The sequence below is a fragment of the Aptenodytes forsteri genome, unplaced genomic scaffold (assembly GCF_000699145.1).
Source record: "Aptenodytes forsteri isolate BGI_AS27 unplaced genomic scaffold, ASM69914v1 Scaffold252, whole genome shotgun sequence".
In the NCBI taxonomy this organism is placed as follows: Eukaryota; Metazoa; Chordata; class Aves; order Sphenisciformes; family Spheniscidae; genus Aptenodytes; species Aptenodytes forsteri.
In genome coordinates this window covers 309921-325554 of record NW_008794281.1, presented here as the reverse complement: position 1 = coordinate 325554, position 15634 = coordinate 309921, and positions in this window count along the sequence as shown.

Here is a 15634-nt window from a genome sequence, read left to right as displayed (position 1 = left end):
GCTGTATTTCTTTCATGTGGGATTCATGTCATGCTCACGAGAGCACAATCTCAAAGGCAGTGACCAAAAAATGAGTGGATGGAAGTTTGTACTTTCTCTTGCCATTTTATTAGTGTTGGGAAAAATTTGCTTTCAGCATCTATTATGCCTCAATTTTCCCTGGCTTTATTAGGTAGGGGGTGATAATTCAAGGCTTTTCTTCTTTTGACTAAAAGCTGAACTATGTTCTCGGCATACATGATGCAAATGTCCTTTTTTTTTTTTTTCTTTCTCTGGGCAGAGAAAAGTGAGTGGGTTGGTAATACAACACATTCAGCGAAGACTGCAAATCCTATCTGCACACAATGATAAAACATATCCCTAAAAATGTAAATTAGCCCCCTTAGTCTCTAAGCTAATTTTCATGTGTATAGTGGAAACAAAAACATAATAAGGAAAGATGTAGCTGTTTAACCAGATTATCTTTAAAAAGTGACAGAGATATATGCTGGCTAATAGCCAGCTCCTGGTGAAATGTCGGCCTTACAAAGCACACTAAGGCCTTTCGCTCTCAGAACAGCACTGTGCTTTGTAATCAGGGAAAGACAAAGAGTTTAATTCCGTTTTGTTACGCTGTGATAAACTGGACCGCCTGCTTTAGCCACCCTGTTCTTCAGATGCCTCCAGGGGCCATTTGGCTGCTTGAAGAGGAGCTAGAAGAGGTCTTACTGTGTCAGGACCTCCACTTAGTCATGGTAACAAAGGTTGTGATTGACTGCTCCTCTTTTTGGGCAACAATTTCTCTTCATTCCGTATTAATCAAAGTATTTCTAGACATTTTAAATTTAAAAAGGAACTAAGAGTTCACCTTGACTGTGGGCTTTATTGACTGGAAATATCACTTAATATTTTTTGTTAATGAGGCTGTGACAACTTCTAAGGCAATTTTGGTTGGATAGATATAGCTGTATTGCTTCTCATGGAGATGATGGAGGGATGCTCTGTGTTGACTAGAAGAAAGGAGTCTCCTCCTTGTTGTAGTGCCTTCTGCTTACAGCTAAAGCTTCATGCTCCAAAATTGCACTGGGGATGGGTCCCATCTAGTCTGACTACAGCAAGCGTTTGTGCACCGCTGTAGTGGGGAACAACTTTCTTCTAACTTGGTTGCCCCCTCACAGAGACTTCGCTGTACAGAGTGAACAAACTCACTTGATTGATAACTCAATACATGCATTGCCTTACGCATGTCACGTGCTATTTAAGTATAGCATGCAGGTATTTGTAATTAACTTATGCTAATCAGACTTATCTAAGAGTAAGTAAGGTACTTTGTCCCACCAGAAGGCAGTCTTTACTAAGAGATGCTGTTATTGTGGTGCTTGCTTTCAGCCAGCTACATGTTACAGCCAGCTACTATTTAAAAGACGTGTGGATGAGGCGCTTAGGGACATGGTTTAGTGGGTGTGGTGGTATTGGGTTGACGGTTGGACTCGATGATCTTAGAGGTCTTCTCCAACCTTAATGATTCTATGTATTGGCCAGTGTCTGCTCCAGAACGTAAGTAGTGGTCACCCTACAGCTATTTTATGTAAGGGGAGGCAGAGGAAAACTTGTCTGATGTAAATTATGCAGAGTAGGGACCAGGACCAGATTCTGCCTGTTGTCGTTGTTAGCTCTGAGGCTCCGACTATGAGTATTTAATTGCTCTGGCAGATGAATAATGTATTTTGGATCATGTACATTTTAATGATCATTGGGAATGGGAAAAGTACAGGTATGGAAAACAGTTGATTTGAAGAGACGGTGGTGGAAATAATTAATACCTGGTAGAAGTTTGGTCCAAACTGTAGGGAGTTACATGAAATCACTTGTATCTGAAACTACTGACTTTTTGTAGGCTTTGCTGCTACTGGCCTTAACGCGCTGCTGACATCTTTCCCCCACATCTTGCAGGGTACAGAGGGTAGAGGACTGAGCTATTGGGATCCTGATGTCTTAATTGCACACAACTGTCAGAAGTGTGCTAGGCAGGGGAAAGCTCAATTTCACATTTTATCTCCCATTATTCTTTCCTTTTCAACACAACCAATGCTTTACCTAGGTTTTCAAGCTAATCAAATTGGTTAAAATGTATTTTCGGTTTCGTATTTGTTCAGATGAATTGTTAGTTGATTTGGCAGTTTCTGGATATTTGTAGGCTGGTTTCATTTTGGTCATTCCTAGTTTGGGTGTCTACATGTAGTACTGCATGCCAGAATGACAAGCCTGGTTAAATTGATGAGGGGGTGGAAAACCCCCCCAAAACTTCATACTCTGTCCTCTGAATCTGACATATCTGTATCTTGCTAATTTTGACTTGAGCATCCTTACATTGATTTCTGTATTTCCCTATCAAACTGACCTCACTTTAGATGTATTTTTCTAACTTCGTTATTGTAGATGATTTTTGAACTAAAAGTGGAATAAAGGTGTTGGAAGAGTATTCGGAAGAATGTTGATCTGTAACAGTGTGAAAGTACTATTAATGCTAACTTATATACAAAATATTTTAAATGCTTGTAACATTTTGCAGAATTTGCACTGTCTGTAAATTCTGCTCCTTTTAAGGTATCCATAATATCTTTCTTGCAAAGCTGGCCATTCCTGACTCTAATCATCTCTGTAGATCACGAATTAATGACTCAATACTGCTTAAAAAAAGGTTTAAGCTATTAATGTGCATGTATATTACCCACATTTATAAACTGGGAAGTGTAATTCTTTTAGCATTTGATAGGCTCTGCTTATAGATTTGCTTAAAAATAGAAAAATTAATGTACTGGAAGAATTTTGAAAGGCCCATAAATAATGAGCTGAGGACCAAAAGCTTGAAACATATCTAAGGCTATGTTAATTATGATAAATTACTTTGAGAGGTTTGTTAGAAGCCTTTTAGCAACTATGAACCATAATTATTGCACGTCAGTGAAAGCATGGAGACTACAACTGATATATGTCTTCCTGGCTGAAGGTTTATCCTTGCAACTTTTGTTGTAACCTGTCTTAAATACAATATTTATAAGCTTAGTTCCTTGCTATATTGTGTGATTTGGCTTATAAACTGTAATGGGAAAGCTCTCATAATTGACTATGTGAAGTCGATCCAGCTGTGTCTTCCATGTAGTGGTAGATGTACATGACAGCTGATAGTCGAAGACCTTGCAGCCCAAAGACCAAATCCAGCCTGGTGATGTTTCACTCTGATCTTTTGTCATTTTCTTGGAGTAAACTGAAAGTTGTTTTTTTTTTTTAAAGCTATTAATGTGCATCTTTCGTGTGTATTGGGAATGGGAAAAGTACAGGTACAGTGGTTAAACAGGACACAAAACCTGTGACCCCAGGGGAAAGATACAGCATATCAAAACCTAGACTGGGTCCCCATGATTATGGATGCTAGGGTGGTCTTGAATAGGAGGAGAGGAAGAATAATCTGTTCTTTCTGAGTTGTGTTCAGCTCCTGCCACTGCCAGCACACCCTGCAGCCGTCGGAGTGACTGGGCTCGTGTTCAGTCAGCTCCAGTTGAGGAAAGACAGCTTTTCATAGCTGGTTTCATCTTTGCAGAGACTTCCCTTCCCCAAGCTGCGCTATTCTCTTAGCTAAAGACAAGGCACTGTGCCAGAGACCGTCAGGAAGAAATATAAGAAAAAAGATTCAGAGCTGTCATTCATCATTTAAATAGCGGTAACATTGATCCACGTGTATGAAGAGTGAGAGGTGTGGGTTTTTTTTCCCTTTTACACCAGTATTGTTTAATCTGTATCTTCACCAGGGAGTTGTTCTCATTTAACTGAATTGGTTCTTTTAAACTGAATGAGTTAAATTGGTGCAAAATTGTGTATTGTTAAGTCTTCTTTACATCACTGAAGAAACACAAAGGAGACTTATGGAAACAGAAAAGAAGGGAGATTAGACTGCATGTAATTTACAGTGGTGCAGGAATTGTGTAGCGAAAAAATGCTAAATTGTACCTGAAAAGCAGATTACTGCAGTCTTAAAATTCACCACCACTAAAAATGTAATTTCCGCATATAAAATGTTCAGCTACAGATTAAAGTAATCCCACTACCAGCTCATGAAATGCTGTCTTCTCCGCTGTGCCAGCACACCTTTCAGGGATGAGGCTGTGGATGATACCGAGGAATCTGAGGGACGTTCGGCTTGGAGCATGGCCCCGCAAACACCTCGTGCTCTCCCAGCTGAGGGGGTGACAAACTATGTGATCTGGTGGAGGAAAAAGGGGCGGATGAAGGCAGGTCAGACATTCCTTATACTGGTATTACTGCTAAGCTCTTTGATGTGCACCTGTGGCTTAACATGCAGTTTTAGGTGTAGTTTTACTGTAATGGAGTTCAAAATAAATGCCGCTATTGCATACTTAGCACAAACAAGATGGTTATAAATCAGCCCTGTAGTGAAATGATATTAAACCCTATTTCTGCTCAAAGAAAAGCACGAGTATTATTATATCTTGTTCCGTTAAAGCTTCCGTTTAGAGGTACCTATAATCAAAAAAGCAAATAAGACGTGAGGTTGCGGAAGGTGGAATAGTGCGGTTAGTGTTTCATAGGCTGTTGCGTGGATGGGTAATGAAGCTTCGTCTGGAGTTGGATGCTTGTTATTGCACATCTCTCAGTAAACAGCTAGAAGGAGTAAAGAAAAGTTGAAGAGAATAATCAAAGACACGAAAAATCTCTTCAAGAGGAAACTGGTGAAGATTGGGATGCTTCTGTTTGCAAAGCTGGAAATGAGAGGGTCTGGGAAAGGTCTGTGAGGCACCTAATCCTATAGAGAAAGTAAATTTAGGAACTGTGTTTCTCCCTCTCACAACACAGGTCCAAAGAAGGAAATGATGAAATAAAATGGTGGGATCTTCAAAACAAATACAGGGAGGAAGCTCTTTTTTTGCAGCTGGTTATGAGGTTTGAGGAATTCATTGTTAAGCTCAGAAAATAACACTACAAGAGATGATCTGCCCCGGGAGGTTTTTCTATCAGGCTCATTGCCCTGGGTAATTCAGAATGGCCATTCAACTCCAGTTCAGACAATAAAATAATTCTAGGCTTCTGCTTTCCGGGACCAGATAAGAGGGACTTTGGTCTGTTTGTCTATCTAGAAAGATGGGGAAAACTATAATGTAGAAGAAGGATATAAAATAACAGAAAACATTTTCACATTCTTTTCATCAGTGTGATATAGGACATCTGCCATAGCATTTTCTTTCTTCTTTAGTTTTACAGTATGGAGACCTTTATTTGAGCATACTATATTCTGTTCATGTTAAATTGCCGGTGAAAGTAGTGAATTTGATGATTAAAAGTGACTACAACAGAACTTAGAAAATTATGAAGCTAAAAATTGTTTCTTTTTCTTAAGAATGTAATACTGTAGAATTTTTTTTGACACTATGGAAAAAAGGGCCAAAAATTTAAAGTCAGAAAATGTGACTTCACAAATGAGAAATAACTGAAAGCTTAAACTTCTCAAAGTATACTGTTTGTTGTAAACTACTGGTCTGTTATCAGGAATGTCATGCATAGATATTAACATTTTTCCCTCAGTCTAATGGGGTGATGGGGGGGCAGGAAGGAAAACAAGCTTCCATTTAAGCTACGCTGTGTATTTAAACACATGATTGAATGCAAAATAAAGTAGACAGTATAGATCAGAAGGGGAAAAAAACCTGCCAAAGGAGATTTTCAACCACAGCTGTCGTGCTTTTCATGAGAAAGTGGCCCAGAAATTGTCTCTTGGTGACTGTGGCGAAATTCCGTTTGTCCACAGGCGAGTTAGGATGCCTGGATTTATTAGTGTTGTGAGGACTAATGAACTAATATTCATAAAATACTTTGACCTCTTCCAGATAAAAAAAAATCATAGCAGAAAAAATGCAAAAAATAAAAAGGCAGTATTTTCTGTTGAGAAGTGAAGACTAAGAAGCCAGATATTCAATTTTCAGAATTTACCTTTTGAGCTCGTTTCTATACAAAAGGATTAGCTGATTTAACTGGGTTGGGATCCAACCTTTCTCCCACCAAAAATAACGGCAAGCTTTTAACTTCTGCTTCTGACAGTGGATTTGCTCTTACAAGCTTGTTTGACTCGGATGTCTTTGTGCTTTGCACATAATTCCCATTAACGTTAATGGCACTTAAATGGGCGAATCCCTTGGGAACTGATGTGGTTACAGCATGTGACTAGATCACCTATTTGCTGGGCTGTGATATGACGGCGTTTCTGACAGTATTTGGCAGTCTCTTTAAATTAGTGCACCAAATGACGACTGCATCCCTGTTTGACAAGGTGCCTCCTCGCCTGTGGGCAAGCAGAAAGCAGAGGTGGCTAGCGGTGGCCCGTGCTGCCTTAGCAGCTTGGCTTGGCAAGGGCTGCTCTGCCAGACACCCAGCAGAAGTGGCTTTACGTGACAGCAGGAGCCTCTAGGCAACGCATCTGAATCCAGAGGGGGGGTGTGTGGAAATCCCCCAAAACTTGCTTTTGTTGGCACTGTGAGAGAGAATGTGATATTTCACAATACCATGAGGTTGGGAGATTGCTGGGTGATGGAGGCTCTGGAGGAGATGATCTGCAGCATTATCCACTGCTGCTCCGGGATGTGCTAAGCTTAAACTGGTTGAGTTTGGCAAAGGGAGGGGGAAGCACATCGTTGTTGAAATGAGAACTCCCTGAACTATGTTACGAGTAATTTATTATCCTCACCTCTGTGTGTGTGCGTATATATATATTCATTCTCCTGTTGAACCGCATTTGGTGTAGTTACAGTAGTGTTGCTATGGTGACCCAAAGTGACAGCTGTTATTTTGTGCTTCTCAGAGGACTGTGTGATAATGATGGTCATTTTCCCAAGGGGAATGGGTTGGTATTAAAAATAAATCTGAAAAGAAATGAACAGGTAGTATGTAACAACTCATTCTCATTAGCAGTAATTAAACAAGCCCTATGGGATTCTAATGGGGGGAAAAAAGCCAATTTTAGATGAAAATATCTTGTACTCCATGAATCTAAATGAGCATTGTATTTGTTGTGAGGAGGATGCAAAAACCTTCATGTATCATTATGGTAATTTTCTGCTTACGCTTGACTGCCCAGTCCCAGGGTAGGGAATGTTTCTCCTTGGGCTGAATCCTGAGGCATTCAAAAGAACACATTGTTCTCTTTTCAGATGAGGTTGATTGAAAGAAAGATTTAAACAAACAAACAAAATCCTACGATTTTTGAGCCATAAGTGCATATACTTGTAAACTTTTCTCTGCTTCTCGGATATCACTGAAACTGGAATTTAAGTGTAGAAATCCCCAAACATCACAAGATCGATGACTGAAAGCTCTGTCACTAGTTGCCGTGACTGTCTGATGTCCTTCTCCTGAAGTAAACCTAAATATTCCTGTTGACTGGTTCTTGGTCTTCCTGCCTTTGATTAAGCACATACGAACTTTTGAGTCGAAGAATCTCTTACTGGGGCTGGTAGCAAGGAAATGTTTGGTGCTGTAATTTCACCAAAAAACCCTGTTGTCTTGCCTGCCTGTGCTGTCATCTCGTCACGCACAGTTGTTCTGCACCATTTGCTTGTGGGTTGGCCTGCCTTGTACTACTGCTGCATCCCCCAGTTAGCCCAAGCACAGTTACAGAAGTACCTGGTTTGCCGGCTCTGCCTTAATTTTGCGGCTATATCCAGCTCCAGCCTTGCCTATAGGCTTTAACTTTTTCCTTGCTGCATGATTCCGGCAGTAGGATTGTCCCTTCCTTATTTCTCTTGGCAAAATGAACTCCTGCAGGCTAGAGGTTGCCCTGGCTAACCTGGCACTCCTCTCCCTTCCTCGGCGGTCACCATTCGACTCTGGGAGGGGATTTAAATGGAAGGTGCGTAGAAGTTGAAAATACTTTTTCATAGAATCATAGAATGGTTTGAGTTGGAGGGGACCTTAAAGATCATCTGGTTCCAACCCCCTGCCATGGGCAGGGACACCTTCCACTAGACCAGGTTGCTCAACGCCTCATCCAACCTGGCCTCGAACACTTCCAGGGATGGGGCATACACAGCTTCTCTGGGCAACCCGTTCCAGTGCCTCACCACCCTCACAGTAAAGAATTTCTTCCTAATATCTCATCTAAATCTAAATTTTTATTCCCTACTGATACTTGTAGCAGAGTCAACGGGGTCGGGGAAGGAGGTAAGTGGCTGAGAGCTGCAGGTGGGCATTTCATTGCACTTTTGCAATGCAAGTTGGTTTATTGTCCCCTGTTGGTTTTTTCCTTGCTGCAGTTTCAGGCAAGTAATTTATATGGTGTTTCAGTTTTACATATGTTTTGGAGCTTTTCTGCCCGTAGGTCAGCTGTTTTGGGTGTGTTTTGCTGTATCAGAGAACTTTTAACTACCTGTAACTGAAGCCTGCACTGTGAATTGGCTTATTTCAAAAAGCTGCCATGCACATGTGGCTGTAACTTAATTACCTGTTGAAAGCTTGCAACCAAAGCTTTGAAGAAACATTTGAAACTGCCTGGCAGCTGCTGTATATAGATGCAAACTGAACAAAACAGTTACAGCTAAACAAAACCAAAGAGATCTTTTGGAAGGAAAGTAAATAGAGGAATTACGCCTTTACCTTGCAAGAATTAAACTGATTTTAAATGCAGAGTTAAGTTTGCAGTTAGTTCTCAATGAATATCAGCACATTTTTTTGTATTAAAGTGCTAACAGATTTTGAATTCTCATTGTAGAAGATATAAAACTAATTTTGCTCTAATGCAGGTGCCACATAAGCACCCTCATGTATCCTAAAGCAGAATTGGTTCGTCATGGCTGTAGCTTGCATCCAGGGAAAGTTTTGTCCCCGTCGGGTGGGATTAGGGTGAACTGGGCAGAATTTAAGCATTACACCTTATTCCATCAGTGACTTTTGTGAATCAGCTAGGTGGTAAGGCAATTCTCGCTCTTCATAGTGCTCAGGTAATGAAATGATTTAATTTATTCCATGTTGCAACTCTCTGCTTAGATACACTGCTGTTTTATAGAGGTGGGCCGATGTCCTATTTGGTGTAAGCCATAACAATGTTGCTGTAGCTCTTGCTTCAGCATTTCTGGATGCAGAGGTTGCCACTAAGACACCTGTTTATCAGATATCCTCAGTGCTACCGACTAAAGCACTAAAATCTGCCGACTAAAGCCCTGGGGTCTCGGGACTCAAGTGTAAACTGGAGATCTGCAGTGGCGCTTAGTGATAAGTTTTGGTCATCGCTGTCCTGTCAATGGAAACCCCAGATTCCCCCTCCTATCTTGCCTGTGCTTTAATTCATTAACAGCATCATCTAATGGTGAGAGGAGCAGTTAAGCTTTCCTGTCCCAGCCAGCATTTAACGTTTAAAGTGAGTAGTTCTCTTATGAAATCTAGACTTGGAGGACAGGCTAAACCGATAAGCAGATTACTGTCGTATCTGCTTGTCATCTCAGCAGTATTTCTTTCTAGCTGTTTAGTTTGTGTTTTATGAAGTTCGTTACGTATTGTGGCATGGCTTCTTGGCTGTTATAGTGTGTGGAAGTCCTGAGTGACTTCCTAGCCAAGTACTACTGACACCCTATGGTTGCATAGGCTTCAGGATGAAATAAGGTAATGTACCTTGTTTGATGCGTTAAAAGGTATCTGGAAGCAGTGCTGGTTACCTTGTGATTAATGAGAGGGGTGAACAGCTAATAGGTGTTCCTCTGGGACTCCCTGGGTGAGGAGTTCACACATGGAATGGGGCCTTAGGTGTCATGACTTCCTGAATAACCTGTGTTAGTGAGGCTGCTGAACAGGAGAGGAGGTCAAGGATTCACAGAATCATAGGATAGTTTGGGTTGGAAGGGACCTCTAAAGGTCATGTAGTCCAACCCCCCTGCAACGAGGACATCTTCAACTAGATCAGGTTGCTCAGAGCCCTGTCCAACCTGACCTTGAATGTTTCCAGGGATGGGGCATCCACCACCTCTCGGGGCAACCTGGGCCAGTGCTTCACCACCCTCAGCGTAAAACACTTCTTCCTTAGATCTAGTATGAATCTACCCCCCTTTAGTTTAAAGCCATTATCCCTTGTCCTGTTGCTACAGGCTCTGCTAAAAAGTCTGTCCCCATCTTTCTTAGAAGCACCCTTCAAGAATTGAAAGGCTGCAAGAAGGTCTCCCCGAAGCCTTCTCTTCTCTAGGCTGAACAACCCCAACTCTCTCAGCCTTTCTTCATAGGAGAGGTGTTCTATCCCTCTGATCATCTTTGTGGCCCTCCTCTGGACCCGCTCCACAGGTCTGTGTCTTTCCTGCACTGATCTCGTCACCTTTGCACGTTATCCTGATGTTAGGTGGCTTGGTGCAATTTTAGTCTCCTATGCTGCTGAGTGGAAGCATTGCTTGGAGCTGCTGTAGTGTTGTGATCCCAGCATCAGCGTTGCCATTGCTCTCCCAAGTGTGTCCCACCTGTGCCTGGGATGAAGAAGCCTTTCCATGAAGGTGGTCTTCGTAGCTCCATCTGACTCCTTGGAGTCTGAGACATTTGGGTATGTCACCTTCTATAAATGGGCAATAAAAAGACAAAGATTTATATTCATATTTATCCTAATTGGAGCCGGGAAGCTTACAAGTGTAATAAGAAATTGCTGTTTCCAGTTCTTGTCCCACGCGGCTTGCGTTCCTACGCAGTCCAAGGTGTGAATGAACGTTTATATGATCGTAACCAGTTTACCCTTCATTACCATTATGAATATTGTTAAATATTTTATGTAAGCAGCAATATCAGAGATACTGGTTTACAAAGGAGCTGGTAAAAGCTTCACTGTGATCACAATAAAAAAAGAAATGTGAATTTTAGGCCAAAGTATTTAGACCTTCAGATTTAAGGTATGCAAATAACACGGTGGTTATCTCTGTTGTGTGAGATGAGATAAAAATCTATTCTTCTCTATCTAACCTATGAAGTTTTCAGTCAATGCTGAGGATGAAGCGATGGTTGTGGAATGTTTTGTCAGATAGATTTGATGTTCTGCCTATCAAAAGGAATAAATAAAGGTGGCTTGATTACAGTATATTAATAACTTCACTGTGAGAAAATACTGAGTAGCAGGAAAGCTATAACAAAAATCAACCCCTGGAAGCTGAAGCCAGGTCATCTAAGTGTGAAATTAAGAACATTTTCAAAAGCGAGGGTGTTAAACATTGCAAAAGCCTTATCAAAACTTGCAGCACCTCTCTTGGTGCTTTTAATTCAATACTTGGATGGTTTCGAGAGAGTTAGCTTTAATCAATTACAAGTTACTGGTCTCGGCTTGAAACTTAATGGCCAGTGTTTGAGAGGGAACACAGAAGGGCCAGTGATCCCTTCTGTCCTTGAACTCTTGAGAAAGCCCCCTCTCCTCACTTTGATTTTAAGCCCCACACTGAGAGTCATAGCGTGGTTTTGAGTTTTAGGTTTTTGCTCAGTACTGTGTACATGCTTTCAGTTAGAAATTCATGCTTTCTGCATCTGCTGGCGTCCTGTTTCTAAACAATGGAGGGAAACTGTGCTGAGCTTCGTTCTGTTCGGAAAGGGGAGCAGCTACTCATGGGAGGTTGTTGCTCAGATGATATATGATAAAGACAGTGGTCACTACATGCTTGTGAAATGGGAAGTACTTCATTCTATTTAAAAACAAGCAAACAAAAACCCCAACCCCCTGTATTTAAGCCTATGAAAATGAGCAAAATAGTCATGCTACAAATGTTTAGGCCAAAATCCGATGGGAGAAGTTACTGTCGTCTCATGGGGGTGCGACCGCTTGCAGTTGGTGATGCTCTTGATAATGTATTTATAGCCTGAGTCATGTTTATTGGGCTGGAGTGGGGTTTTTTTGCCTCAAAAAGCACATTTGAGGTTGTAACTTCTTGATATCTGTTACGGCATTGAAGGAATTTTGGGATAACACAACCGTTCATGAAACATAGGTTTGAGGCACAAGCTGTGATGCGGAGCTCTAGCTTTATTTTGGTAAGGTAGGTGAAAAGCTAAAATCACTGGTTTTTGACTATCCTTTCTTTGACTACTCTTGTTGGGACCACGCAACAGGTTTTAGTATTAAATGTCTTCTATTAAGATAGGGAATAGTGTTGCAATGGAAAAAAAATCACAATCAGCTGTGAAGTCTGTAAATTAATGTAGCTTCATCAGTCTATAGCACTGTCCTAAATATTTGTGGTGGATGACTGACATGACCATAGAGTCTTTTCTTTGAGTATAACCCAGAGCTCATAGAGAAAACAAGGGTTCCTTATGGCTGAGGACCAAGCCCGTTTGGTCACAGGCGGGGTTCATGCAGCAGCAGTCTATTTATGTGGCAGCATCAAATTTAATTTCTGAACAAGAAGTTGACAAATGCCCTGCTTAACTACTTACCAGCACCTCTGTAAAACACTGTGCTCGTCATTTTTTTTTTTTGAATACCATGAATGATGTCAAACCAAAGCCAAAAAATCATTCATTTGGCATTTTAGAAGCAATAAAACACTGACGTAATACTTCGTAAGGAGAAATGCTTCTGCTTGGCTCTGTGTGTGTGTGCGTGTTAAGGTTTGGTTCCATGTATTATAACCTTTTGACTTTGGAGAATCTTCGTCCCTTTATGGCATCGCAGTTCCACTGTCATCTTAATTAGATGTTGTCCCTGTTGATTTTCAGTTAACCGGGGACACCTGTTTCTCTAGCTGAGAGACAATTTACACAGGCAGCCAAAAACCTTTTTAAACATGTGGAATTTGCCTGTTATGCAGCGGCTGCCTGTGAGTAGCTATCTTGAAATCTGTAGGTGACAACCTAATGAGTGAGCATTTTATGCTTTATTACAGTTCGACTTTATTGAGCAATTTAAACTACCCATTTGGTATTTTCTTTGGTTTCACACCTAAGAGTTTGCATCTAATGGGCAGAGCTAAAATATAAAGTAAAAATAAAATTTCACCCTTGTCCTAATGTCCAGAATCAGTCACTGGAAACGTAAGAGAGTTTCCTTCACCGAGGATAGATAATTAATTCATATTTGAATTTAAAAAAGCCTTTGTGATTTTTTTTTTTAAATAATGATTGATTAGGCACTTTGGGAATGAATATGTAAAAAATTTCCTGTAAGATGAAATAAACAGAGTTTAAAAAGACTGAATTGCAGTGAATAGCTTTTGATTTAAGACCTAAATGGCTCCTTGGTGCCAAAGAGGGTTTTTGTATGTTTTATTTGTATATATAAAAAAAGGAAATTAACTGCAGTGTACACTGGTGGACAAACTTAACATGAAAATATGAAGAACTGCAAAGCTCATGAGGTACAAGGGTTCCTCTAGCAAGTTTTATCATTGGCTATGTTGCATACACATTCAGGAATTTATGTGAATGTTTGAAGTTGCATGGTATATTGCATGAGATATAAAATAGGCATGATTAAAATTCCTCTAGGAGCTTCATAGTTCTAATGTTTTAACTTCTCTGTGCCTAATTTTTTCATGTTAATGTTGACTAATGTACATTTTTTTGTAAATATCTGTGACTAGAGATTCGTATCAGTCATTATCTTTAATTGTCTTGAAGTAATATGCCCAGTAAAGCCTGCGTTGTAAATGCTGAAATTGTTTATAATGCTTTACTGACTTACAATTATTGAATTATATTGCCAGGGGAGGAAAAGGTTTTTATTCTTCCTACCATCTGACTTCAGTAAATGTGTAATTGTGTATGGAGTGGAGCACTTCATCCTTTGCCCAGGGAATATCGTGAATTTTCAGAGATTTAAAGGGCCTGTGCAGCATTTAGGATGCTGAGAGTATTTCAGAACGCATTACATGAGTAAAAGTATTTTCTGGACATACACAAAATAGCTGTTACTGCTGATTTTCCCAGATCTAATTTGATGTGTTAATTTTTTTGAATAGTAGCTAAACCTCCTTCTAAATCAGTCTTAACTGAAGACTCTGTCAAAACGTTTTGTCTCTTACTGCTTGGCCATGGATACTATGAAAATATTTTTTTAATGTGCTAGCTTTTCATGGTTAAATAAATACATATCTTCAAACAGTGAATAACAGTCTAATTTTTTGAGAACTGTAATATATGGTAGTCTTACCTACTGTAGCTCTTAACATTAGGTCTTAATTCTGCCAGTACTATCCAGCTGCAGCCTGCTTACTTGAATAAGGCAATTCTTTAAGAGAAAAAAGCCAGTTGACCAAGATGGGTGCAGTGCTCCCGCTCAGTCCTGGGCTACGTCTGGCTGCTCACTACAGGGGGTGGGTGGCTGAAGGGGCAACGGCTGCGGTCTCCGTTTCATTGCTCTTCTGTTAATTGTGGCAAATGGCAATTTTATAGATCCCAGGGTACCTGCTCTATGAAGTGCCAGCACTTAGAGGAAAAACAGAAGATGGGAAGAAATGTCTTGTGTGTTGGGAGAGAGGAATAGGTACACCCCAACATTTTAGGAAAAACCCTACTCATTTCTTTGAGTCGTAACTGCTGTTGAGCGTGACGGTGATCGCTGCCTACTCTTTGACCGGCTGGGTGGCAAATAAGATCAGTGGCAGACAGCACGAGGAAGGGGCTCAAATGCAAAGCCGAGCCATGCTATATTCCTGTATTCATCCCAGAAGAGAGAGAAGGCAAGGGGCTGCGAGCTGCTGCCCTGGTTTAAAATGAACATGGGATTTTTCTTTTCAAGTCGTGTTGAGACAACATTGTGGAGAGAGCAAACAAGGCTCAGTTCTTTTTTTTTTTAATATAATAGGCAGAAAATGTCCACAGGAACATCCATGTTTCTATGGTTACAGGGTTGTGTCCTCCTGTGGACTGTAAGGATGATGATACGCCGTAAGGGAAGCAGGAACATGTCACGGGTTTACAAAATCCTTGGTGTCTTTGACCAGGGAGTGCCTTTAGACCTCCCTGTTGGCAGGAACATGTCGCGGGTTTACAAAATCCTTGGTGTCTTTGACCAGGGAGTGCCTTTAGACCTCTTGTGTTCCTGGGCTACATTAAAGTAGGAGCTTTTTATAAAGAATATTAGTAACTGGAAAAAAACCCCATAAATATAAAAAGCTAAAAAATGCATTCTTTCTTAAGGTCATATTTTTTAGTAACTAAATAAAGAAGTTGAGGTTATTTGGTTTGCTATTAGCTTAAGTGAAATGAAGAAAAAGGACTAGAAGAAATGGTGAAAACTTGATCAAAACCTTGGAAAACTGAAATTTACCTCCTTCATATATCTAGTAGTGGTTTCTTGGCCCTCCAGAGATGAATGTATTGGTTTCAGTCTACTTAATGACCTTTTTTTCTTCTTAGTCTGATAGTGGCAGAAGGAATTAGCAGTTAAAGCTTTTTTTTATTTCTGTTCGGTGGCTGCAATGTTTCAGGGCTTGGGAATACACTGTTGGCTGTTCCAATCCGGTACAGTCCATCAATTAGCTCTGCATAATACATTAGTTAATTTTTCATGCCTGAAATTTAAATGTTATTTGTTAAGCTTCCAGTTAATAAAGTCTTACAGACAATAGAGGTCACTGCTCGAATATATTGTTTTTCCATTTGGCTTGAAACAACGGGATTAGAGCTGGGACATTTAGATGTC